Below are 26,021 nucleotides of genomic sequence, written 5' to 3' on the forward strand. Positions count from 1 at the left end.
CCCCTTCCCCTCCTCCATCTCCCCCTTCCCCTCCTCCATCTCCCCCCTTCCCCTCCTTCCCCTCCTCCACCTCCCCCCTTCCATTCCTCCACCTTCCCCTCCTCCACCTCCCCACTTCCCCTCCTCACCTCCCCCCTTACCCCTCCCCCCTTTCCTCATCCACCCCTCTTTCCCCCCTTCTCCCCTCTTTCCCCCCTTCCCCCCTCTTTCCACCCTTTCCCTCCTCCCCCACCTTTCCCCCCTTTTCCCCTCCCCCACCTTTACCCCCCTTTCCCCCTTCACCCCTCCCCCCCTTCACCCTTACCTCCCCCTTCCCCCCCCTTCCCACCACCTCCCCCCCTTCCCACCCCCTCCCCCCCCTTCCCACCACCTCCCCCCCCCTTCCCACCACCTCCCCCCCCTTCCCACCTCCTTCCCACCACCTCCCCCCCCTTCCCACCACCTCCCCCCCTTCCCACCTCCCCCCCCCTTCCCACCTTCCCACCACCTCCCCCCCCTTCCCACCTTCCCACCCCCTTCCCACCACCTCCCCCCCTTCCCACCTCCCCCCCTTCCCACCACCTCCCCCCTTCCCACCACCTCCCCCCTTCCCACCACCTTCCCCCCTGCCCACCACCTCCCCCCTCTTCCCACCACCTCCCCCCTCTTCCCACCACCTCCCCCCTTCCCCTCCTCCATCTCCCCCCTTCCCCTCCTCCATCTCCCCCGTTCCCCTCCTCCACCTCCCCCCTCCTCCACCTCCCCTCCTCCACCTCCCCCCTTCCCTTCCTCCACCTCCCCCCTTCCCCTCCTCCACCTCCCCCCTTCCCCTCCTCACCTCCCCCCTTCCCCTCCTCACCTCCCCCCTTACCCTCCTCCTCTCCTCCACCTCCCCCCTTTCCCCATCCCCCCTCCACCCCTCTTTCCCCCCTTCCCCCCTCTTTCCCCCCTTTCCCTCCTCCCCCACCTTTTCCCCTCCCCCACCTTTACCCCCTTCACCCCTCCCCCCCTTCACCCTTTCCCCCACCTCCCCCCTTCCCCCTTCCTCTCCTCCACCTCCCCCTTCCCTTCCTCCATTCACACCCCCTTCACCTCCTGTCACCACCCCCCCCTTCGCCTCCTGTCACCCCCCCCACCTCCCGTCACCCCCACCCCCTCCCTTCACCTCCCGGCAACCCCCTCCACCTCCCGTCACCCCCCCTTCACCTCTCCCCCTTCACCTCCCCTCACCCCTCCTTCACCTCCCCTCACCCCCCCTTCACCTCCCCTCCGCCCCCCCTTCACCTCCCCTCCGCCCCCCCTTCACCTCCCCTCACCATCCCCCACCACCCCCCCTCACCACCCATCCTCACCTCCCCTCCGACCTCCCCTCCGCCCCCCTTCACCTCCCCTCACCACCCCCCCACCACCCCTCCGACCTCACCTCCCCTCCTTCAACGCCTTTCGTCCGCCCTCCCGCCTCTGCCTTTCGCCCACCCGCACTTCTGCCTTTCACCCGCCCACCGCTCACATCCCCGCGCCACACACCCGCCGCACGCACTAAACAGACCTGCCACACTCGACACACACCCGCCGCCTCTCACCCACCCCACACACTCGACACACACCTGCCGCCTCCTGCCCCTACGCAACAATATCACTGACCAGCTGTCACCCGCACTCGCCACACACCCGCCGCCTCACACCCTAACAGGACCCCGACCCACAGCCAGCACTCACTACCCACGCGCCACCCGTACTGAACACCCACCCGCCGCCTCACACACGCTCACACCCTAGCAGGACACACGCCTCACATTTTCACATCACTTATGTCACCAAAATATACATTGTACTGTGGTGTGTTTACAATAAACCATTTTTAAACAACATCGTATTACATTTTCTTCCATCTTTCTTTTCAACATTATTATCCAACCTTTACAACAAATACTCACCTATTGTTCCACGATTTATAAATAATACTACCTATTACGCATTTACATCCCGGGCAACGCCGGGTCTCTCAGCTAGTCATATATATATATATATATACTCAAAATACATAATTGTCGTGACCTGGAGAGCATAAGTTTGTCTACAATGTTTTGCAGTTGGACTTTGAGATATGTTAGGCCATTATATTCTCCCTTAAATCTGGTATTGCAGCCAGGAGTGAAGATGCATTGTACTGATGGGAAATATTCTACTGACTTTGATACCATCTCTCAGCCCTCTATCATACACATATCTATGACACATACCATGAGTGCTATAACAAGGAATAAATGCTGCACACCACAATATAACAAAGACAGTTACCGGTGCTCCCATCAATGAACGATCGGCTGCATCCAATCCACGGCATACAAAAAGGAATGAAGATGGGGCACACAGATTTCCAAAATAAAGAGATTTATTAAAGCATACACAACGTTTCGACCCAATAGATCTTTGTCAAGTGCAAAAGTTCAAAAGTGTGTGTGTGTGTGTGTATTGGGGGAGGTTGAGTGTGAGAGGGGTGGGGGGTAGTGAGATGGGGGAAATACATTGGGTAGGGAGTGGACTAGAGGGGGGCGTTTGAGAAGGGGGGTATAAGAGAAAGAGGGGGGGCTGGCAAAGGACACAATACGGGGAGGGAGCGGTGGAAACTGGACTTCTGGGAAATCTGTTGCGGCCCTGAATGTGTATAGTGTATAATGTGTATAGTATATACTGTGTATAGTTTATGTGTATAATGTTAATTATATATAATGTATATAGTATGTATAATGTATCTTTTTGGGTACTGGATATTTCATTGTGTGTGTAGTGTATAATGTGTATAATGTTTATAATGTGTATAGTGTGTAGCCATGTCTGGGTATGGCTAGTATTCTACCCTGTCCTGACATATCAGTCCTGGTACCAGCAGGCAGTTGGGATCAATCCTGGGGTTTCCCCACCAAAGCAGTACCCTTGAGTGACAGGGGAGGAAGTGGGATCATGTCTGTGTTCTACCCAATCAGTGGTTCAGACATGGTATCCTCCCCCTGCTGTGCTTAAGGGGGTTGCATCCTACATTATAGTCAGTTGGTCTCTACCATTGAGAGAGACAAGGTGTCACACCCAGGCTGCTGTGCACTGACAGGCCCAGGTTCCCTTCCCTTCGGGGGAGTGAGTGATCACCCATACCTCTGGTCCTGCTAGAGGGCTGGGGAAGAGCTAGGACTCCTGCGGGGGCCCTTGACCCATAGTGCAGGTCCAGGGACCATCCGAAGTTTGAAACCAGAGCTGGACTGCATTGGGCAGAGCTGCCTATGACTGTGCTGTACAGATAATAAACCCATTCCAGTTTTATATACCTCCTGCCTGGTGTGTAATCTTTCTGGGGGGAGAGGAAACCGTTCTACTGTGGGAGATTACCTTCACAGATATGAAGCCTACAGTAGATGGAGGCGCTGAGTACCATGGAGTAAATGTTGGGTATGTACCCCAGAAGTCTGTTCTGCTGTCCCCACTGAACAGGAGGGAAATGCTGCACTCCTACAAAGAAACAAAATCAAATAAATACCGGTGCACCTGGTTCAGGAATCTCTGGGTGGTATTCCAATGTCTGACAGGAAGGGAAAAACCTGGGCACTGCGGATTTCTGCTTAGAAAAATTTATTGTAAGCCAATAATGCCTCAAGGGCCTTTCTCAAATGCAAAGTGGCATAATAGACAAACAACACTCAAAAGATTCTTAAATAGACCCCACCACATGTGTCCATGATTGCCCCATGTCATAAATTGATGAAAACACAAGAAGACAGGAAGGAGGAGTGATGACGAACAAAGGGGAGGTTCCCGTCGTCATGGACACACTGTGGAGTATATGAGGGATCATTAGCTCCGCCCTACGTCTGGAGGGACTGAAGGGAGCATGAACATCAGAGGAAGGGCAAAACGGAGCTCCCAGGAGGCGGAGTCACGTCGGAGAAGGGACGTGATGACGTCAGACGCACCGCAGGACCAGGAGATCGGATGACGCGCCATGATGACGTCACGGATATCGCGAGATTTGCTGAAGGGGATCTTCTAAACGAATGAGGAGAAAGAACTGCCCCCAGCATCACTGGAAGTGACGGACTATCTAAGATGGAGGACAATCACTAACAATCATGGACACATGTGGTGGGGTCTATTTAAGAATTTTTTGAGTGTTGTTTGTCTATTATGCCCCTTTGCATTTGAGAAAGGCCCTTGAGGCCGAAACGTCATACATTATTGGCTTACAATACATTTTTCTAAGCAGATATCCACAGAGCCCAGGTTTTTTCCTTCCTGCTGTCCCCACTACCATCGGCGGACACCTCAGCCTCTTGTGAACCTACAGGTAATGTATAATGTGTATGTAACCCTTTTAGGGTACCCCCCCCAAGTGATATGTGGGGTACTCTCCTTTCTGGTTACTCTCATAGGGTTGTGCTGTAACCTGCTGGTAACAGGAGGGCTGAGGGCTCCACGGTGGTGTGGGGAGAGCCAGGACAAGGAACAGGAGGGACAGATTACATTGATGTCTTCCTTTGGTGCAGCGCTTCCAGCCAGCGAGGATCCCCTTTGGATCTTCAGGGATAGACCCCAACTGACACTCATTCATCCAGAGACAGGAACACACACACACACACACACAGCAATGTCTTTTCTGTATTTATTTAGCAGTCAGCTCCAGGACAGAGAATAGACAGTTCACATGGTTCTTATCATCATCATCTGCTTCTTTCTCTACCTCCTCTAAATCAGAGCCCTGATTTAGGCAGCATGATTCCCTTCCCTCCCAGCCCTGACTGGGAGGGAGAGACAGTTCTTCATCTAACTGACTTCTCTCAACTGACTAACTACTCACTGAACTAACTGATAATTTTGGAGGATGTCCCAATTTGAATATCTTTGGGGAGTGTCTCTAACTCTGACTCATAGCAAGCCAGAGCCGGATACAGATTGGCCCACACACATCAGGGGGCGTTCCAACCAATATCCACCCCTTAGATTGACATCCTCAGAGTTTCTAGGCCTGCCCTTGAATACTGATACATTATTCAAGGCTGGAATACACACACACAGGCCTAATAAAGGAATGAACCTTTCCACTGCTTGCACTAACAGGACTGACAGAAGAAAGGCCCAGGAAAAGAAGTAACTGCCGGGAGGCTATGTTACATGTATTTGTGTATAATGTGTATTTATCAAAGAAGAAAGGTCCTGGATAGGGTTGCCAGGTGTCCGGTTTTCACCCGGACAGGCCGGTAATTCCGATGTCTGTCCGATATAAAATTGGAGGCAATATGTCCGGTATTACCATTATAACTTGCGAGGGTAGCGGAAGGCAGGCAGTGGAGTGCGCGAGGGCGGAAGCACGAGTGCAGCTGGAAGGCAGCCTGTGCTAAGACTCAAGCGGATGGTGGCTGGGCACAGTCAGGACTGTGTCCTGACTGGAGGAGAGAACAGCCAATCGGAGGACAGCGGGGGCGGAGCCCACACCTAGTGCCCCAGAGACAGGTCCAGTGATGTCTGCGTCCTGCTAGGAAATAAGGTAAGGACACAATATATGGATGATGTTGGGGGGCCAGGATGAGATGATGACGGGGGGGGGGATAAGATGATGGGGGGGGTAATATGGTGATGGGAGCCAGCCTGGGGGAGATATGATGATGGTGGGGGGGCCGGGAGATGATGATGGGGGGGGATAAGATGATGATGGGGGCCAGCCTGGGGGAGATATGATGATGGGGGGCCAGGATAAGATGATGAATAGGGGCCAGGATGAGATGATGATGAGGGGGGATAAGATGGTGATGGGGGCCAGCCTGGAGAGATGAGATCATGATGATGGGGGCCGAGATGATGATGGGGAGGTGGGAGTATATTTTATATGTATTGGGGAGGTGGGGGTATTTTTTAAATGTATGGGGGAGATGGGGATATTTTTTAAATGTATTGGGGAGGTGGGGGTATTTTTTAAATGTATTCGGGGGCATGGGGGTATATTTATATGTATTTGCGGGCGTGGGGGTATTTTTATATATGTATTCGGGGGGGCGTGGGGGTATTTTTTATATGTATTCGGGGGCGTGGGGGTATTTTTTATATGTATTCGTGGGGCATGGGGGTATATTTATATGTATTTAGGGGCGTGGGCGTATTTTTATATGTATTCGGGGCCTGAGGGTATTTTTTTATATGTATTCGGGGGGGCGTGGGGATATTTTTTATATGTATTTGTGGGGCGTGGGGGTATATTTATATGTATTTGGGGGCGTGGGCGTATTTTTATATGTATTCGGGGCGTGGGGGTATTTTTTATATGTATTCGGGGGGGCGTGGGGATATTTTTTATATGTATTCGTGGGGCGTGGGGGTATATTTATATGTATTTGGGGGCGTGGGGGTATTTTTATATGTATTCGTGGGGCGTGGGGGTATATTTATATGTATTTGGGGGCGTGGGCGTATTTTTATATGTATTCGGGGCCTGAGGGTATTTTTTTATATGTATTCGGGGGGGCGTGGGGATATTTTTTATATGTATTCGGGGGGCCTGAGGGTATTTTTTTATATGTATTCGGGGGCGTGGGGGTATTTTTTATATGTATTCGGGGGTGTGGGGGTATTTTTTATATGTATTCGGGGGCGTGGGGGTCCAGTATTGTGTCCACTATTTTTGGACAAGCCACCTGGCACACCTAATCCTGGATACAATGGGGGTTTTTTTGCTTTGATAAATGCAGTGCATTTCTTTTTTGGTTCCAGTTTAGCAGCCGGGAGTTATTATTTATTACCTTTTCATTTTTGAGGCCTATATACTAAGATCATATTTGAACTTTTTTTTTTTTTTTTTAGTTTGAGTAGTTTATGCATTCATAAAAAGTGTGTCGTGGATTTGGGTGGCGGCGGCGGCGGCGGCGGCGAGCTCATCTATCTGCACCATTATTAAAGAAAATAGGTACTGGTATAAACTTATGATGAGATGGTATTTAACACCAGATAGGTTAGCACAAATCTATAAAGGAGCGAGCGCTCTGTGCTGGAGAAATGGTGACGTGACCTCGTTGCCATGGAGACGGACGTGCGACGTCACTCTGCACGACACCGCGGCGTCATTTGACACCGCGTTGCCATGGCGACGCGTCACAGCAACTCTTCTGAATCCCAGTGCGTCGCAGAGGCCTCACGCGATCCCCCGGCATGTAATTGAAATGCCTTGGGGGAGAGCGCGGGGCCTCTGCAACCGCCCACACCCCCCCAGAAAATCCAGCGCCCCCCCCCCCCGTTGCGCTCCGCTGCACTTAGGTGTTCGATGTAATTGTACCAATGGACCCCGGTAGTATTGGTTTTGGGGAAACCGGTGCCCAATGTGCCGTTTGCTAGAAATAAATCAATTGCCCACCTCCTGACTGCAGCTAGATGTACAATAGCACTGCAATGGAAGCAAACTAATATACATCATTTCAGGGTTTTCAAGAAAAGGTGCAACGTGTTTTAGAAATGGAAAAATTGGCGGCATTTATGAATAATACTACGGAGAGATTCGGAAAAAATCTGGAATCCCTGGTTAAATGCTTTCCCAGAAGATATAGCATCGTTACGAGATTTACATGTGTAAACTATCTGAGAGATACTAAAAATTATAATTAAACATTTGTGTGAGCTACGGTTAAAGTGTTTGAAAGTTATAAACTAAAATACACCAAAAACAAAAGAATCAGGAGACGTACTGTAGTGTCAATGATTATTCTAACACAAACCTGGGGCAATCTCCAAAATGACCCATGTACATGCTGGGTACATGCTGTGTACATGCTGCAACATTTCACACATTTCTGCAGACAGACTAATGGCCCATCGGATTAACAGCGGGGGTCCATGGCAGTCCCATTCAAACTGAATGGGACTGCCAGGAACCACTGCTGTGTTAATCCGATGAGCCATTAGCCTCTGCAGAAATGTCACTGAAATGTACCCAGCATGTAAACTGGCTGGTTTAAGGCAAGTTTTAGAATACTTGTTGGCTTGTCTGTATTATGGTTAATACCACAGGTACCCCTTGCCCATCCTCCTCCCCTTCCCCACTCCCACCATATATTCCTGTTTTAAAAAATATATATATTGTAAGTGTTGTTAATATTATCTGTTAAGTATATTATCGTTGTTGTTGTTTTAGTTGTTTTGATTATGTTGGGTGTGGTTTTGTAACTTGCCCCCCCCCCCTCCCCCTTCTTTTTTCTGTACCCACTCCCTATTTCTATGTTATTCAAAAACAAATAAAAACTGTCTGGAAAAAAAACCCAAAAATGTGTGTCGTGTGTATGTAGGCTTCATACGTAAATATGACACATAATCATTGAAATTCATTTTGACACATTACGTTGATTACCTGATGGATACAATTTAAATTAACAGGATTATTGGTCTTATTTAAAACTAGTATTAATAAATAAATATATATTTATATGTTGTTTTAGTACAATATAATTTATAATAGCCGTAATGTAAAAATAAAACACTTTGTTCAGCTATAACATTAATATTAAACATCCATATGTAACATGTAACAACTTAATTCTGCGCTAACAGTATAAACAGACTTTTTAGAGTTTGCACCCTCCTCTCCTTGGCCCCACCCCCAGGCACCTAACACCTCCTCTTGATTGGCTGCATTACCCAGCAGCAGCCAATCAGGATGAAGGAAGCTGCCCAGCCCCCCTGGCAACAGCCTTGGAAATCCTGTGGCCCCCTACCCCCGAGCAGGTAACGTGCCCAGTATTACCTCTTATTGTTTTTTTGCTGGACAGTGTTCAAATGCAGGACAGTCCGGTTCAATACTGGACACCTGGCAACCCTATCTGTACGCCCAGATCCAACCGTTTCGGAGAAAAAATGAAAGACATGAGAAAAAACGCGGATGGCGCAGAATGAGAAATGTTAGGTTAGCGTAGGACGTGTCAGCGCAATTTAAAATGCGTTTTCCCTGCGCCAATTTTTCACCCCAAAAATATTTGCGACACAGTTCGTAGGTCTCTTTAAGTCCCAGAAACCAGTACATTCCAGTGTTAATAGCATCAAGTGCTGGTTAATTGCATCATAAAAGTAAAAACGCGTGGAGAAAAGCGCCCAAATATTTTCCAAACCAGTTCTCGATTTGTGACTGAGTTGTAATTTACGACTTTGTGCTCACTCAGACTTTCCGAACATAAGTCAGCGCTGTCACAATTCCAAAAAAAGGTCAGGAACATTTTTCTCTGGAGGAATTGTGCTCGCAGTGTGTACCGGGGCTGAGGCAGAGGGAGTCGGTGTCGCTGCCTGCAAGTTGGGACACAACGTTAATGAACGAGAAGGAGAAAAACAACTTGGATTCTCCATAACCTTCGCACGCCTGCAAAGTGGCATCTGGCAGAAATCTTTCCTGGGGGTGAAACATGTGGCTGCGGCCGGGGAGATGTATGTGACATAATACAGGAATCCAGGCTTCACTGCACGTAGGGGAGAAGGGGGCAGTGAGTTAGTGACACGGCCGAGGCTCTAAGTGAGAAGCAAAGACATGAGGCACAGCACAAAGTGTAAACACTGCTCACTACATAGAATTGCAACCTATTGGGTCGTCAATAAACCCTCAGAGAGGCGCCGAGCCCTCACACGTCATATCTAAACTTATTCCAGAAACCTAGTGAAATAATACTGCGGATCCTAGAATTTGCAGATTCCTGGTGAATTGTACCCATTTCTGCCAACGTGACATGGTTTTTCAGTGATGAACGACATTGCCTTTCAGCGTGTCTCACATGTAACAATTCCCTTGCTCGCTCTCCACGTCTGATGCATGTTTATTACTCATGTCATGTTTATACAAGTTCAGAACTAGCAGCTTTTATTGACACATAAAAGGAAGGCAAATGACTACAAAAGATGACGAACTTGATACATTACAATGTCTTTGTCCTCATTATCTCTCGTCTCTTCTCGAGAGCTGTCTGCTCAAGGCTATCTAGCCACATAGGGGTTAACTGCACAATGGGAGTGTGGTTTGTATAAATGAATTAAACATTGTACTTTTAGAGGAGCATTTAAAGCAGCAGTTCAAGCAGTATCCTACTTGTGTTTTTTTTTTAATTAATCTGCTCTGTACTATGAGAAAATACTTTAAAAGCATTTAAAAAATAAATAAAAAAAAGAATGTTTTACAGATATTTAATGTTTCTAATGTTAGGAAGCATTGCCAAAGTGACAGCCCCCTCCCCTTCTGATAGGCTCTGGCTCTTGAGCCCCGCCCTCTCTCTAGCCGTGCACCAATTGTATTTAGTAACTGCCCAGTCAATCATATTCTAGGAACTACATTGCCCAGAATGCTGTGCAAGCACTAAATTAAATAACCCTGAGCAAGCGCTCTATTACAGGAGAACGGATCGATCTGCCGCTTAGCTAATCACTTGTCAGATTGTACTGATGCACATATTGAATTGGAAAAAAATATATATATATATTTTATTTTAAACGGCAGCTTGAACTGCAGCTTTAATGCACTTTTTGTATATATTTTTAACACAGGATTAAGCAGTGGGTCTCCGGAGCGGAATCCCATTCATTTCAGCTCTGGAGATCCCCTGCTTCCCGAGATGCAAACCTCCAAAAGGGGGGTGCCGGTATCTTTTCAAAGTTTAAAGCTCTCACGTCACATGGGCCAATAGCAAGCCGTGACATCATCAGGTTCGGCTTCCTATTGGCTCACAGGGAGCGGGAACTTTGAAACGCGACCATTATGTGAACCCTGCTAGCCAAGTGGCTACCAACAACCCCTATGGAGGCAAGTATAGCAGGAAGCAGGGGGTCCCCCGAGCTGAAATAAATGGGGTTCAGCTCCGGAGACCCCCTGCTTCAATCCTATGGGAAAAATATTTTTTAAAACCACAGAAGAAAATCACATGCTTGGATTGCCTCTTTAAAGTATACTACGAACCGTAAATAACAACTCAAACTATGAAACACACAAAGCAAATGGTAAAAAGTAGAGATGTACCGAGTAGTGATTTATCCGGTACCCGGCGGATTTTCAGCTACCTGGAAATTACCCGGGCAGCCAGCTGTCCAATAGGAACGCTTATGCTCCTGCTCCGGTCACACGGTTCCCCAGCTCACACTGCTATGGAGTCCTGCAGCTCCCTCGTTGGCTGAACACACACTGCTGATGCTGCCACCGCCGCAGGACCTCTGCTGACCTGCCTAGATGTTGCCACCGTCTTCCTCCACCCCCGGGCACCCGGCCGGGTAGATCATTTGATTTTGGCCAGGAACCCGTTACCCATTTTTTTTTTAAAGTAGGACCCGGTCCAACACTAGTAGAAAGTGTTTAAGTGCAAACCTCACATATATTGGTAAATGGCACTGGGGCATATGCTTATCATTTCCCATGCATTGGTAATGATTTTCAGCTCCAGATTAAGAGGAGGATTTTAGCATGAGAATCTTGGTGCTACTTAAAAAGGGACACATTAGTGAAAGGCCTTTAATTGTATACGTTGGGATTATCTCTTCTCTTTGTTTAGTGAATCCAGTCTCTGAACAATCTGTACATGATCTGAGGATGTGGATCCATACGGCGACGCTAACGAGGAGAAGATTTCTATAGATGCATCTTCTTTTGATCTTCTCCGTCTGTTGTCAACTCCTCCTGTTGGTAGAAAAATAAGAATATCCACATTCCAGTGAATTACAACCATCATGTAACACAAGGTGCCTTGTGAATAAATGTCATCAAAAGCCCATTGACTAAAGGTTCAATCACTGGTTCTCACACACTAAAGGAGTCCCACCAAACTCTTAATTACTTTCCAAGTTTGCACATGTTTTCGGAAGTTTTGATGTCTTCTCCTGGCTGGGAAGGAAGCCTGTGAGAAGCTTGTGCTGATCAGATAATATCTGGCTGTAAAAAGGATGCTGTCTTAGCCACATTTACTATAAATTGTGAAGAGGGAGGGAGGTCCATATTTGCATAAAACACATGTAACCCTCCCTGCTCGGCCACGAGGGAGTTTACATCAAATGTCTCATAACTTGGCTTGCTCAGTGTTGATTACCTTTTTAACAGTGAGTCTCCACATCTGGGATCCATTCAATATTAGTTTTCGGGTATCAGGAAAAGTTTGCGATTGACTATTTGGTCCCATCAATCTGAGAAACTAGCAATTCACCGTCTTTAGCAGCATGTACAGTTTCCGCGGTGGAAAACACACAGCCTCAGTGACATTTTTTAAAATATGTATATTCTTCAAGCAGAGAGTTCAAAAAACAATAAACTCGCAAAACAGACTCCGCTCGAAAACGAGCAAAAAACACAAAAACAATATTCCTTTTTTATTTCGCATGTTCAGCCCCATGTTGGGCGCCAAATGTAAACCTCCCTGCCTGGCTCCTGGGGAGTTTACATCACATGTCTCTTAACTTGGCTTGCTCAGTGTTGATTACCTTGTCAGGGTGCTGGATTTGTGCAGGCTGGGCGTTGGTAATGCAATAATGGAACTTTACTCATACAAACAGCATCTTAATTAATCACCATCGATAAAGTCTCATTTACATGGTACAGATCACTTCGGGTATTGTATCATTACTGTTCTCTGTATGTGTTGTATGTAACCTCTTCCCTAGCTGTCCCCTATTTCAGCCCGCTAGGAAGGTGCTGAGGTTTGACTAACTCCTGTTACCTAAATAATCCCTCTGCTTTGTCGTGTCAATAATGCTCCATCTCCTTTGGGCCCCTCCTGGGCCTTGCCCTACTCTCTCTCTTTCTGTGGTCAGTGCCCTGTCGCGGGTACTGAATGCCATCACGTGTCCTTCTGGGGGAGATTCAGCTATGGGCCCTCCTGTGGGGGTGGTCCAACTATACCTCGGGGCTGCAGCTTGGGGAGCCCCCTCTGGGTATAGGCTGCCTCTCTGTGGACCTTTAGAGTAGTGTGGAGCCATTCCTGGGGACGCAATCTAAACAGAGCACTGTCCCCCAAATAAAAAACATTAAAACGAATGCTTACCCTATGCTAGATATATCTATATTATGAACCTATATACACGAGTCACAGTGGGATCCCTCTTCTTCAACTCCTCCTGGTACCTGACCTTCTAGAAGCTTCTCCTTCCTATATATATCCTGGAATGACATCAATAGGCAGAAGAGGGCGTGACTATGCCTAGTCACCCCGCACCATTTGATGGGGAAGGGAGTTTACTCTGTGTGGACCAACATTGTTAACCCCTTAAAACCCTAGTAATCCCAAAGGGGGGTTATACTCACACAGTTTTATTTATTTGCGTGTGATTTATAAGCTTCTGGTGTGGAGGCTGAAATCTGGTCTAAAATTGATGGGAAATTGACGTTTTGTTATTTGCACTGGGTTAACCCCAAAGTCCCTGTCTCTCTCTCCTCAAAGCACTAATTATGTTGTTGCAATTTGTGCAAAAAAAAAATCAATGTTGCTTTGAGTAAACACAAATATTATACATTTTTTTGTGTACTACTTTTAAGATGGCTTCCAGTGTTACACCTATTTTCCCTAATACAAATATAAATTGTGAGCGTGCAGTACTGCAGCCAGGGATTCTGGATAAAGTAAGCCCTTGAGCAATAGGGGGAGGGGCAGCATGACATAAGGCCGAGTGTCCCCTCCCCAAGGAGCCGTGAGGTCAGGCCAGGGGGAGGGGTTAAGAAAGGGGTACTTAAGGTAGGGCGAGGGATCCTATGTTTCTCTCTTCTAGGATCTACTGGAGCGAAGTCACCTGGGTATCCTGGTCCCTGGTATCCTGAGAGATGTCAGTGCAGTGCGGAGGACGAGGGACACGGTCGAATGGCCCAACAAGGATGATGGTGGTTGAGGTCGGCGACGGAGATTCATGGATACGGGAGCTGCAGGAGGGGGCGAGGCGATCCCGAGTGGCTGCTGGCTCATGTGGTGGCTCGGCAGTGAGGCAGGGATTTCGGCAAGAGTGGGTCACCCCGGGGCATAGCAGCAGAGGTGGATGACGGGAGGTAGAACATTTTTATTTTTTGTGTATTTTCAAGCTGGCAGGGATTGGGCGGTGTTTTTGGCCCACGTATTTTGGCGGATTGGCTGGGGAGGGGCGACTGGTTTTTGCTTGGAGGTGAGTTATGCGGATTCCGTGATCCGCGGATTGTCATTTGATGATCCTCTGGCGGATGACAGATTCTGCCGGCTTGGCTTTTTTAGCGGTGTCCGTAGATTGGGGTCAGGAACGCGAGCGCGGATTGAACTCGAGGGCGAATTCTGTTAAAATTTTGTTCAAGGTTTGTGCAGATTGAATATGTGGGCGGATTTTTTGCAACAGGAATGAATTTTGGGCAAAGTTTGTGCAGATTGAGTGAGAGGGCGAATTTTGGTTCAAGGTCTGTGCGGATTGAACAAGTGGTTGTATTTTGTTTTAAATTAGTGCGGATTGTACAGTGAGGGCGCACTGGGGGGTTAAAATTGAGTGTGAGGACAAATTTTGTTTTAAATTTGCGCGGATTGGTCATATGGGTGGATTTTGTTAAACATCTGCACGGATTGGATGCGAAGGCAGATTTTCTATTCAAATCTGTGCGGATAGAGACTTGGACAAATCCGTTGACAATGTGAGGGGGGTCATGGAGTAGATATGGGCAGCTTTAGAGCGCTCACAAAGGGGGGGCAGGTAGGGAGCGAGGTGGGTAGCAGGGGATCAGGAGAAGAAGGGAGTAGCAGGGGGGCGGAAAGGGCAGATAGTGCAGGGGAGTAGGTGGTCCCCTCTCCGCCTGGGTGTAGGGGGTCAGTAGGGGGTGTGGAGAACATACCAAGTTCAGGATGGACTTCATGAGGCGTGGGGGGATGGGGTGGGGGGTGCTGTAAGATCAGCAGTAAGAAGCAGGGGGATTGTGTGAGGGTAGAGGGGCCCGGGGCAGTGGGAAAGGCAGAGGGCAAGATGTTTAGAACCTTAAGAGAGTTCTTCCTACAATGAGGGTGTAGGGGCAGGGTGTGGAGAGTGTTGGGGTGGGTCAGAGGAAGAGATGTGGGGGGTAGCTGGAGGTAGTATAGGGCGCGGTTTGGGGCAGGGGTTTCTAATGTGGGGGTGGCACCTCCAATTGGGGGGAGGGACCCTCGCCGGTGGTGGTGGGACCCCTGGTGGTAGTAGGGGCAGCAAATGGGGGGACTAACAGGGGAGCGGGGGAACAGGGTTAGCAGTAGGAGGGATTGAGGGGTTAGCAGGGGTGGCTGTAGTGGTAGCACCAACAGGAGAGCCCAAGAAGGGGGTGGCGGCAGCAACGGGGGACAAGGAGGAAGGAGTGCAGAATGTTAGTTTTAGGGACGCTTAACAAGCCCGTTGAGGATGCACTGTGAAGGAGCGGGTATGGAAGGATGATTACCTCAATTTGCTGACATTATTGCCATTATATGGATAAACAAAAAGAGATACCGGCGCCTACTGAGTCCAAAATAGATGGAAGTCCAGTTGAAATAGTCCCAATCCCAAGATGATCTACAGTCACTAAATCCTTAGGTGCTCCGTTAGGACTTCTTGCAGGGGAAGTGGAACATGGAATGAAAGAAGAGAGAAATTTAGTGCAACACAGCTATACAGATTACACAGACATATAAATGCAAACTGGCTGCCACATGGGGACAAGACAAACAGACACAACTAGACAAACAACATTAAAGCAAAGCTATTGATAAAAGTTAATTTATTATAACTAAAAAATGATAAGATAGGACAAGATGCTGATGTGCCGCTTCGGTGGGTTAAAATCTAGATAACACTCACAGACTATATGGAGCCACGATTTGGGGGGCCTATAGACTTATGGGGGTTCGTGGTGGTGGAAGTACGATAGGTACATCAGGCAGAAAAGGGTGTTTAAGAAACAGTTACGATGGGACGTGAATGATATGGACCTGTGGATGTCTCAGATGATGCCACATAAGACAAACCCCTTTCAGGCCGGGGCCATCAGCTCGCAACATGCAGGACAGTTGCTTCAGAAGTGGTTTCTGGATCCCTTTTAGTGAGGTGGAGGTTCCCCTCTATACAGTGAAGATGGAGAACAGTCTCCAGGCCAGGAAGCTGGTGGAGCTGAGGGCTTTGGTGAGGGAATGTATGGCTCTTAAGAAGCCCATACTGAGGTGGTTCCAGTCCCTGCTGGGCCATCTCAACTAGGATCCTACCAATGGGACGGGTCTTTGGCAGGCAGCTGACGTTTGTGATGGCAGGGGTAAAATCGCAGCACCACTTTATCAGGGTATCAAAGCAAGTCAAGGGGGACATGCAAGTGTGGGACACCTTCCTAGGGCATTGCAAGGAGTAGTGGACAGTGGGAATATAGAGCTCTTTACGGATCCAGCTGGATCTGTGGGTTTTGGGGTATTTTTTCAGGATCGATAGTGCGTAGAGCAATTGCTGGAGGAGTGGGTGCAGCAGAAATTTATGGGGAAGTTAACATTCTTAGAGCTCTTTCCGCTAGTGGTGGCAGTAGAGCTGTGGAGAGCAGAACTGGCCAATAGGGAGGCCATCTTCCGGACGGACTACATGGGAGTGGTGGGAGGCTATCCTAAAATGCCTGAATCATAATATATGGTTCAAGGCAAGGCACATCCAGGGATTGGAGAACAAGATATCAGATGCCCTTTCTCAATTTCAGTTTGTGGCATTCTGGGAGTTGGTTCCGGGAGCGGCTACGACGGGGGAGCCCTGCCCGCGGAGGTTATGACAGGAAGCAGTAGAGTGATGGTGCTGGTGAGGGCTTCGGTAGCCCAGGGCATGTGGTCAGCTTACACCAGGGCTTGGGAGGAATGATGGGCCTGGTTAAGAAAAGAAGATTTAGGGCACAGGTATAGAGGCAGCCAGGGATAAACTGTTGAGGTTTTTGGCAAAAAACGGGAATTGGCAGGTTCAGCCTCAATGGTAGCAATATTTTTAGAGTCTCCTTCTTAAAATTGACGGGAGAAGTTAAAAAAATAATCCAGGAGGTAATGTTGATGGAGAAGCTATCAGCCTTCCTGAAAAGGACAACGGTATCCTTCTATAAAGTATGGGAACCATGGCTGACCCAAACAACGGATTAAGACTGGCCTACCCCCAATAAGCAATAGGTGTGACAAGGGAGGAATCCCTCATGGGAAACTGAGGAGGAAGGGACCCTCCTTCCTTCAACCCTCCCCCCACACCCCCCCCCTCCTCTTTCTTCCCCTCTCTTTCTCTGTTTCCACCCTCACGCTAGCCCTGTCGACCCAGGACGAAGGGTCAGAGGCAAGTTGAGACTATCTCTGTTACCAATAAAAATGAGAAAAACCCTGTATTAGGCCAAGATATGTTTGTTTGTAAAAGTGTTTATTACATTACCCAGGGGAACAGCCACTTTTAGTGCACTATTTATACATTTGAGGGGTCCCTAGCAGGTTACTTAACCTACTGGGTCAACCCTCTATGTTGCCAGGCTGCTCCCATACTAGTCAGTAGACTCATTTGCTGTTCATCATATGTGTTAACCCCTTATGGTTTGTTATCATGTTGCTGATTTAAATGGACTTCATATACCTGGAGTGAATCTCTGCAGCACAAGGAAATTTGAAGGGGCTCTACCCTTTCATGAGTGTTTTTATTACATAACTGCCTAATAAAAAAAATTGAAACAAAATTGACGGGAGAAAGGGATTATACAAAGGATTTTGTGATATGGGTAGTGGAATGTTGGAAAAGGGTGACCAGATCCAAGAATGATAGGGCCCCAATTTCATCAGCAATGTTGGAAAGAATAGTAGGGGCAACATGCGAAGCGTGTTTTTCTAAGTACGAAGCGCAGCTGTTTAGCGTAGCATTTTGCTTGGCCTTCTTTGGTGCCACGCGCATTAGCGAGATAGTCAGCACCTCGAAAAACGGTGGGGGGTTGGAAAGAGAGGACGTAGAGTGGGATGCCAGGTCAGTGCGGTTTAGGATTAGGAGGTCAAAAGCGGAGCAGGCAGGGACAGAGAAATGGGTTCACCTGGGGGGTTGGCGGGCAGTATGATCTGTCCGGTAAGGCACGTAGGGGAGTATTGGTAGTGCAGGCCCCAGGGTGGTGACCCTTCCGTTTTTGATACATGAGGACGGGACTGCGGTGTTCCGTTTTCAGTTTGTAAGGGTTCTAAAGAAATGTGCAAAGCTAGCGGGTTTTGGGGACTTGATAATTAAGTCCCACTCTTTCAGAAATTTGGCGGCATCCGAAGCCACAAGGTTGGGCCTAGGGAAGGCAGCTATTAAAGAGCTGGGAAGGTGGTCATCGGGGAATTTTAGGGGTTATGTTAGGCCCTGTAGAAACTGTTAAAAAAAGAGTTCGGTCGTTGATTTTATTTGTGTTTTTGTTCAGGTCAAGCACCGCTGCAAGTCTGGCTGTGCGGGGATTCATATGTTCACTGGGCAGGGAAGCGAGCTGAGAGTAGGCCAGGAGGAAGGCAGCTGGGGATTAGGGCAGACTTGGCCAGGATGTTGTGGGTTGGCAATAGGGGCATGCGTTGGGATCAACTGCTTCCCGAGTTACTGCGTAGGGAGAGGGGGAGGGACCCTCCTGATATCATTTTGCTGCATGTCGGGTGGAATGATTTGGCATCGGTCCAATCATTACACTTAATGAGGAACATGCAGCGGGACTTCGTGCAGTTAGTTGTGAGATCCAGGCTTATGTTGCTAGTGTGGTCGGAGGTATCTCAGAGGTTGCGCTGGCGTGGGGCTAGGAAGGACGCAGTGGTAGACAGATCGAGGAAGAAAGTTAAGGCAATGACGGCATTTGTGCTGGAGTTAGGGGGGATTGCACTGAGGCATGTGGACTTGGAGGGAAGGCTGAAAGGCCTGTTTAGGGAGAATTAAGAGAACCTAACCGATATAAGGAACGATATCCTGATCTTCGTTTGGCAAAGTGCACTGGAGAAGACAGTGAGACTGATGGTGGCTCGTAGGGCCAGTTTAAGGCTCGTTAAATTACCTTGCTGGTGGTGGGAGTAATGTTACTCTGGTTACTCAGTCAGTATTGGCTTCTGGAGGGAGGTTGCAGACCTCCTAAATGATTAGTTGGAGAAGGTGGTACCATTCCATGCTTTTGTGGCTGGAATGGTGGTGACCTTCCGTACGGGGGCTCAGTGCCATTCGGACTAAGGTACTGAATGGCTAGATGAGCACAAGCTGAGGGTATCCTTCGAGCTCCGGTAGATGTGGGTGGAGCAATCTGGCTGGGTCCTTAGTTAGGGATAAATGTTACATTTATCTTGTTGTAATAAAGCTGTGGCCATTATTTTCTCCCAAGAATTTGTATGGTGTGTTTATCGGGAATGGGAGAGGGGTCCAGTTCGAGGCATGGGTACGGCATGACATGCAAACGAGCACACAGTGTCACCCGTTGCTTCTTATCCATTTTAACAAGGAGCCCTATAAACTTATGCCTGCCACATTACACAGCTTTTCAGCACAGCCCAGTTTCATATTGCAAAGCCAGTATAACTATCTGATGACACCCAAAAGTTTGAAATAGCTGTCTGTGAGTAGGTTTTAATGCTCTGCACTTCAACCCTTTTTCCCCCTAACAAATCCAACATTGTAGTTTTATGTTTTTGTGCACATGAAGAATTAGGGGAGAGGACGCCAAACTGGGTCTTCTAATCCCGGTGATAATAAGAATTATAAGATAAAGGGGGGGGGGGGTGAGGGGGGGAGTGGAGAGACGATATGATCGGCTTGTAGTCGTCTTTGTAAAAATGTTATTAAATGTGACTCATTTTTTTGTGGATTTGACCCTCTTGCAAACCTGCAGTAATAAGAAGATTTTGAGATCCAATGGGTTAAACTCTGCAGCTCCTACCCTGGGGAAGAGAAATAAAATCCACTGAAAACAATGAGATGAGGCTGGAAATGTTCTCATGAAAACTGAGCCCAAACTCTAAAGACTTTTCTGCTTCCAATATTCTTAAAAAATAGTAACATCTTTATACTGTTTATTTTTCCAAATGTTAAGTGGAAATTGTGTTAACTTAATAAGCACAAATTTTACTTGTGTGGCAAGAAAATCAGCAGCGCTGAATCCAGAGCTTGTCTTCTACTTACAATGTTATTATTATTATTATATAGAGCTGACTTTGTAGAAAATAAAACAGGGGGTATATCAGTATAAAAGACGAGTGCAATAGGCACATATTAATAACTACAATGTGGCCCTAAAGGACTTACTATCTAAGAGAATCATTTCTGCCCTTTAACGTCTGTTATCAATGTTACACCAACACTATACCAACATGATACCAATGTTACACCAACACTATACCAACATGATACTAATGTTACACCAACACTATACCAACATGATACCAATGTTACACCAACACTATACCAACATGATACCAATGTTACACCAACACTATACCAACATGATAACAATGTTACACCAACACTATACCAACATGATAACAATGTTACACCAACACTATACCAACATGATACCAATGTTACACCAACACTATACCAATGTTACACCAACATGATACCAATGTTACACCAACACTATACCAACATGATACCAATGTTACACCAACACTATACCAACATGATACCAATGTTACACCAACACTATACCAACATGATACCAATGTTACACCAACATGATACCAATGTTACACCAACACTATACCAACATGATACCAATGTTACACCAACACTATACCAACACTATACCAATGTAATACCCACACTATATTATACCAACATGATACCAACACTATACCAACTCTATACCAATGTAATACCCACACTATATTGTACCAACATGATGCCAATGTTACACCAACACTACACCAACTCTATACGAATGTTATACCAACACTATATTGTACCAACATGATACCAATGTAATACCCACACTATATTGTACCAACATGATACCAATGTAATACCCACACTATATTGTACAACATGATACCAATTTAATACCCACACTATATTGTACAACATGTTACCAATGTAATACCCACACTATATTGTACAACATGATACCAATGTAATACCCACACTATATTGTACAACATGATACCAATGTAATACCCACACTATATTGTACAACATGATGCCAATGTTTTACCAACACTATACAAACTTGATACCAATGTTATACCTACACTATACCAATGTAATACGCACACTATATTGTATCAACACTATACCAATGTTACACCAACACTATACCAATGTTACACCAACACTATACCAACGTAATACCCACATTATATTATACCAACATGATACCAATGTTACACCAACACCATACCAATGTTATACCAACACCATGCCGTTATAGCAACACTATAACAACATTATAACTAACAACCTATCTAAACTATACCAAAATGATGGCAGTGGCATCAGTGTGTTCCCAGCTGGGTCCCATGACCTTTTGATCATTTTCATTTGCTACGTTTGGCCCTATTTACTGCTAAAACAAGCTGACTGTAAGTGAATGAGAGTAGAATTTCCATGTATTATACGAGAGCACACAGTATTTCTTTATATATCCAAGCGTCTTCATTTTAAGTAGTTTTTCGTTCTTTTAAAAACAGTAACAACTTAATACAGCTCATTTTCCAATGTATTGTGGAGAACACCTTCCTTTAATAAGAAGAGCGAGTGATTATGTGGTTAGAAGAACAGGGCATCATGAGTTCAGCGTTTTCTCTTTGGTTGGAATATTTCTTCTTTAAGAATGGCTAATTCTAAGACTAACAAAGAGCTCGTATGAAGGAAACAGAGTTTGACATTAGATTGGATGGTTTTTTTTTCGAGGACACGTCAAAATATTATGATTAGAAACGACAAAATCAGTCAGGAGAGACCGCAGGCAGAAGAAACATTACCGAAGGATTTAGGGTGGAATGCGTGGAAATTAAAGATTGGGGGGAGCTTGAGTGTAAAGTGTGTATGGGGGGGCCTGTGTATAAACAGACAAACCATGATACTGGTGGTGATATCGGCAGGGATTCTGGAAGTGTCTCTGCCCTTCAGTCACATGCAGTCTGTGTCACACAAGTATACATACATTATACTGTACACACACACGTACAGAAAGATAACGCATCAGTTGGTAAATATGTTTATGGTAACAGGAATGGGCGCGGAGACAAGAATGTGAACATTTCAACACCATTCATTATTTACTTCTTCAAGAAGAATCCAACAGAAAATGGACATGGAGTTGACCCAATGGAAATCAGAAAGGAGGAGAAGTGGAGAAAATCCTTGCAAAACTCTTTAGATGCTACATGAAGAGCAGGAAAATTCTAGGACAATGGCGCAACGCCATAGTTATCCTCATCCACAAAAAAGGAGACAAAGACCTCCAGAACTACAGACCAATCAGTCTACTTCCAATCACTTCAAAGATTTTTGCCAAGATACTCACTGGATGGGCACCCAGCTGGCCAGCCACCTCACCTCCATGCCCACACATGGTCTGGGCGCCACAGGCCGATCTCCTCTCACCCTGCCGTAGTCCACCCAGCCACCACAGACCTGTTCACTCTCCTGCTGCTCCTGCACAGGGCTGCTGATGGAACAAAGAACAATAAACCCAGAGCAGGAAAATTGTAGTATATGGCGAGGAAGGGGATACTGCTCCCCGTTGGGAGCAGCAGAGATTAAAAGTACCTTTTGGGAAAGGCTTGACACTTCAGTCTGAAAAAGGACAGAGGAAGCACTGGTGCGGGCCTCTGGTGAACGTGACTTGGAAAGGGTAGGCAGCCAGCCGAAGTGCACTCTCTGAGGCTTGTACTGTTTACCACACGTATTCATTCTACCAGAAAAGCTGTACACTATGTTTAACACATTTTTATAAATAGTACTTTCCCAAAATGAATGTATCTGACGGGCCAAAGAGGCAGCAGTCTGGGCGTAACCTTTATTTAAGGGAAACCCAGTTGCCTCTTCCATCACAATGGCCACTAGGAGGAGAAGATGATACTCTACTGTACAGTTGCCCACTCCTGTGCGAGAACTGGAGCCAGAGGGATTTAGACTGATGATCTACAGAAGCAGGCCTCTCAGTCTCACCCTCTAAGTGTACTAGCTCAGGGTACTAGGACAGTACACATCAGTACCCAGCATCATTATATGATGCAGGTTGCTAATAATCAGGCTATCCATTTTCTCAACACCTATTCTCTCCTAGACCCTCTACAATCTGGCTTCCGCACTGCTCACTCCACGGAAACAGCCCTCACTAAAATAACTGACGACTTCCATGCTGCCAAAGACAGAGGTCATTACACTCTGCTCATATTACTCGACCTCTCTGCAGCATTTGACACCGTGGACCACCCTCTACTCCTTCACATTCTCTATACTCTTGGTATTCGGAACAAAGCTCTATCCTGGATCTCATCCTACCTCTCCCATCGTACTTTCAGTGTCTCTTCTGCTAACACCTCCTCCTCCTCTATTGATCTCTCTGTGGGGGCACCCCAGGGCTCTGTCCTGGGACCTCTTCTCTTTTCTCTGTACACACTCTCTCTAGGTGACCTAATAACATCTTTTGGGTTTAATTATCACCTCTATGCTGACGACACACAAATATACTTTTCAACACCTGACCTTACACCTGCTGTACAAACCAAAGTTTCTGAATGTCTCTCTGCTATATCATCCTGGATGGCCCTCCGTCGCCTTAAACTCAACATGGCTAAAACAGAGCTCCTCATACTTCCTCCCAAACCTGGCCCTACTACCTCCTTCCACATTACTGTTGGAACTACGATCATTCACCCAGTATCCCAAGCACGCTGACTAGGGGTCACACTCGACTCCTCTCTCACATTTGCCCCTCACATTCAAAACATTTCTAAAACCTGTCGCTTTTTCCTCCGCAATATAACAAAGATACGCCCTTTCCTCTGTTGCTCGACTGCTAAAACTCTGACTCAGGCCCTCATTCTCTCCCGTCTTGATTACTGTAACTTCCTGCTGTCCGGCCTTCCTGCCTCTCACCTATCTCCCCTACAATCTATCCTAAACGCTGCTGCCAGAATCACTCTACTCTTTCCTAGATCTGTCTCAGCATCTCCCCTCATGAAATCCCTCTCCTGGCTTCCGATCAAATCCCGCATTTCACACTCCATTCTTCTACTCACTTTTAAAGCTTTACACTCTTCTGCCCCTCCTTACATCTCAGCCCTAATTTCTCGTTATGCACCACTCTTGCAGGACTCTTGTGTTCTTCTCAAGGAAGTCTTCTTTCTACCCCCTTTGTATCTAAAGCCCTCTCCCGCCTTAAACCTTTTTCACTAACTGCCCCACACCTCTGGAATGCCCTTCCCCTCAGTACCCGACTTGCACCCTCTCTATCCACCTTTAAGACCCACCTTAAGACACACTTGCTTAAAGAAGCATATGAATAGCACTGTGGATATTCTGAACACGATACATAAAGCTTGGCCCCCTGCAGACTCACTTACCAGAACTCCCTCCTACTGTCTCTGTACGTTCTCCCTACCTAACAATTAGACTGTAAGCTCCTCGGGGCAGGGACTCCTCTTCCTTAATGTTACTTTTAAGTCCGAAGCACTTATTCCCATGACCTGTTATTTATATTATCTGTTAATTATTTGATTACCACATGTATTACTACTGTGAAGCGCTATGTACATTAATGGCGCTATATAAATAAACACATACAATACAATATATTTTAATGGGCTCAGCAGACAGTTCTGTGGATGTGAAGTTTATGCCCAAGTTACTGAGTCCTCACACATTGAGCACACAGCCCTTGTAAGGTCAGAACCCAAATCCAGCATCATATATATTTGTGTCAGAGTGCTACTAGGATTATGTATAGAACAAAAGACAAAAATGCCCAGTGCTACATCTAACGTGACATATTATATAGTTAAATACTTATCTGTACTGTATATCCTCTCATAAGCAAGAGTCGTTTATTTCAATTCTTTGGCCAAAGTATTTTAAGCCCACAACCACTTCATGTTATGGCCCATCTGTAGGTCCTAACACTGCTTCGCTTTTTCACACATCTGTATAAAGAGAAGTGACGTCTGGGAATTTCATGTATAAATAAATCCCACATGGAAGTGAGAACAATGGAAATAAAGATAAGTATAGCTACTGGAGGGGTGAAGTAATACTCAGCGTCACTATGCAGTACAGTATCATTCATTCCAGTGAATACAAATGTTTGAGACACCAGCCTCTAAATCTGTGACTGTAACTCACCTCCTGTCCACAGACACAGTCCCTACCCAGATGAGTTTACAATCTATATTTTCAGTGCCTGAGGCACGGAGATAAAGTGACTTACCCACAGTCACAAGGAGCCGACACCAGGAATTGAACAAGGTTCCCCAGATTCAAACTCAGTGTCACACTGTTAACAGAGTCAGCGTCGAGAGAGAAGCAACAATTGATATATTTAGGTGATAAAAAACATTTCCAATATTGTGGACATGATAGATATAGTTCATCCAAAGGCAGAACACAATGGCACTCCAGAGGCCTTTGTTATAATAAAGTGAAAATAAATGTTATTGATAGATGATCGACGATTCGATTCACAAATTCAACCTTTATCATCTTGATAAAGATTCAAGTTGTGAACCGAAACGACAGCTATCAATCAAACTATTTTCACTTTATAATTTATCTATACTATAATTTTAAGTTGGATTCCGTTTGTTTGTTTCTTTGTATGTCCGAAGCATCGAAATCTCACAAACGGCACCACGTAGCACAACGCAAATTTCACTGAACATTCTGCTGCGGATTTGTAGGTCAACACAACTATTTTGAGCTTCCAATGTGACTCACCTCCCAAATTATGGACATTCTAAGTTTCCCTTGGCTGTCCAGCAAAAATTTAGAACAGGAGTGGGGGGTGGGGGGCGTGACTACTTATTTATTTATAAAATATTTTACCAGGAAGTAATACCTCTCGTTTTCAAGTATGTTCTGGGAGGGGGCATGTCCTTGCCTGGATTGGGGCTGTGTGTGTCTCTGTGGGTCTGTGTGATGTGGGA

Source organism: Ascaphus truei, chromosome 5 (assembly GCF_040206685.1).
Source record: "Ascaphus truei isolate aAscTru1 chromosome 5, aAscTru1.hap1, whole genome shotgun sequence".
Taxonomy (NCBI): Eukaryota; Metazoa; Chordata; class Amphibia; order Anura; family Ascaphidae; genus Ascaphus; species Ascaphus truei.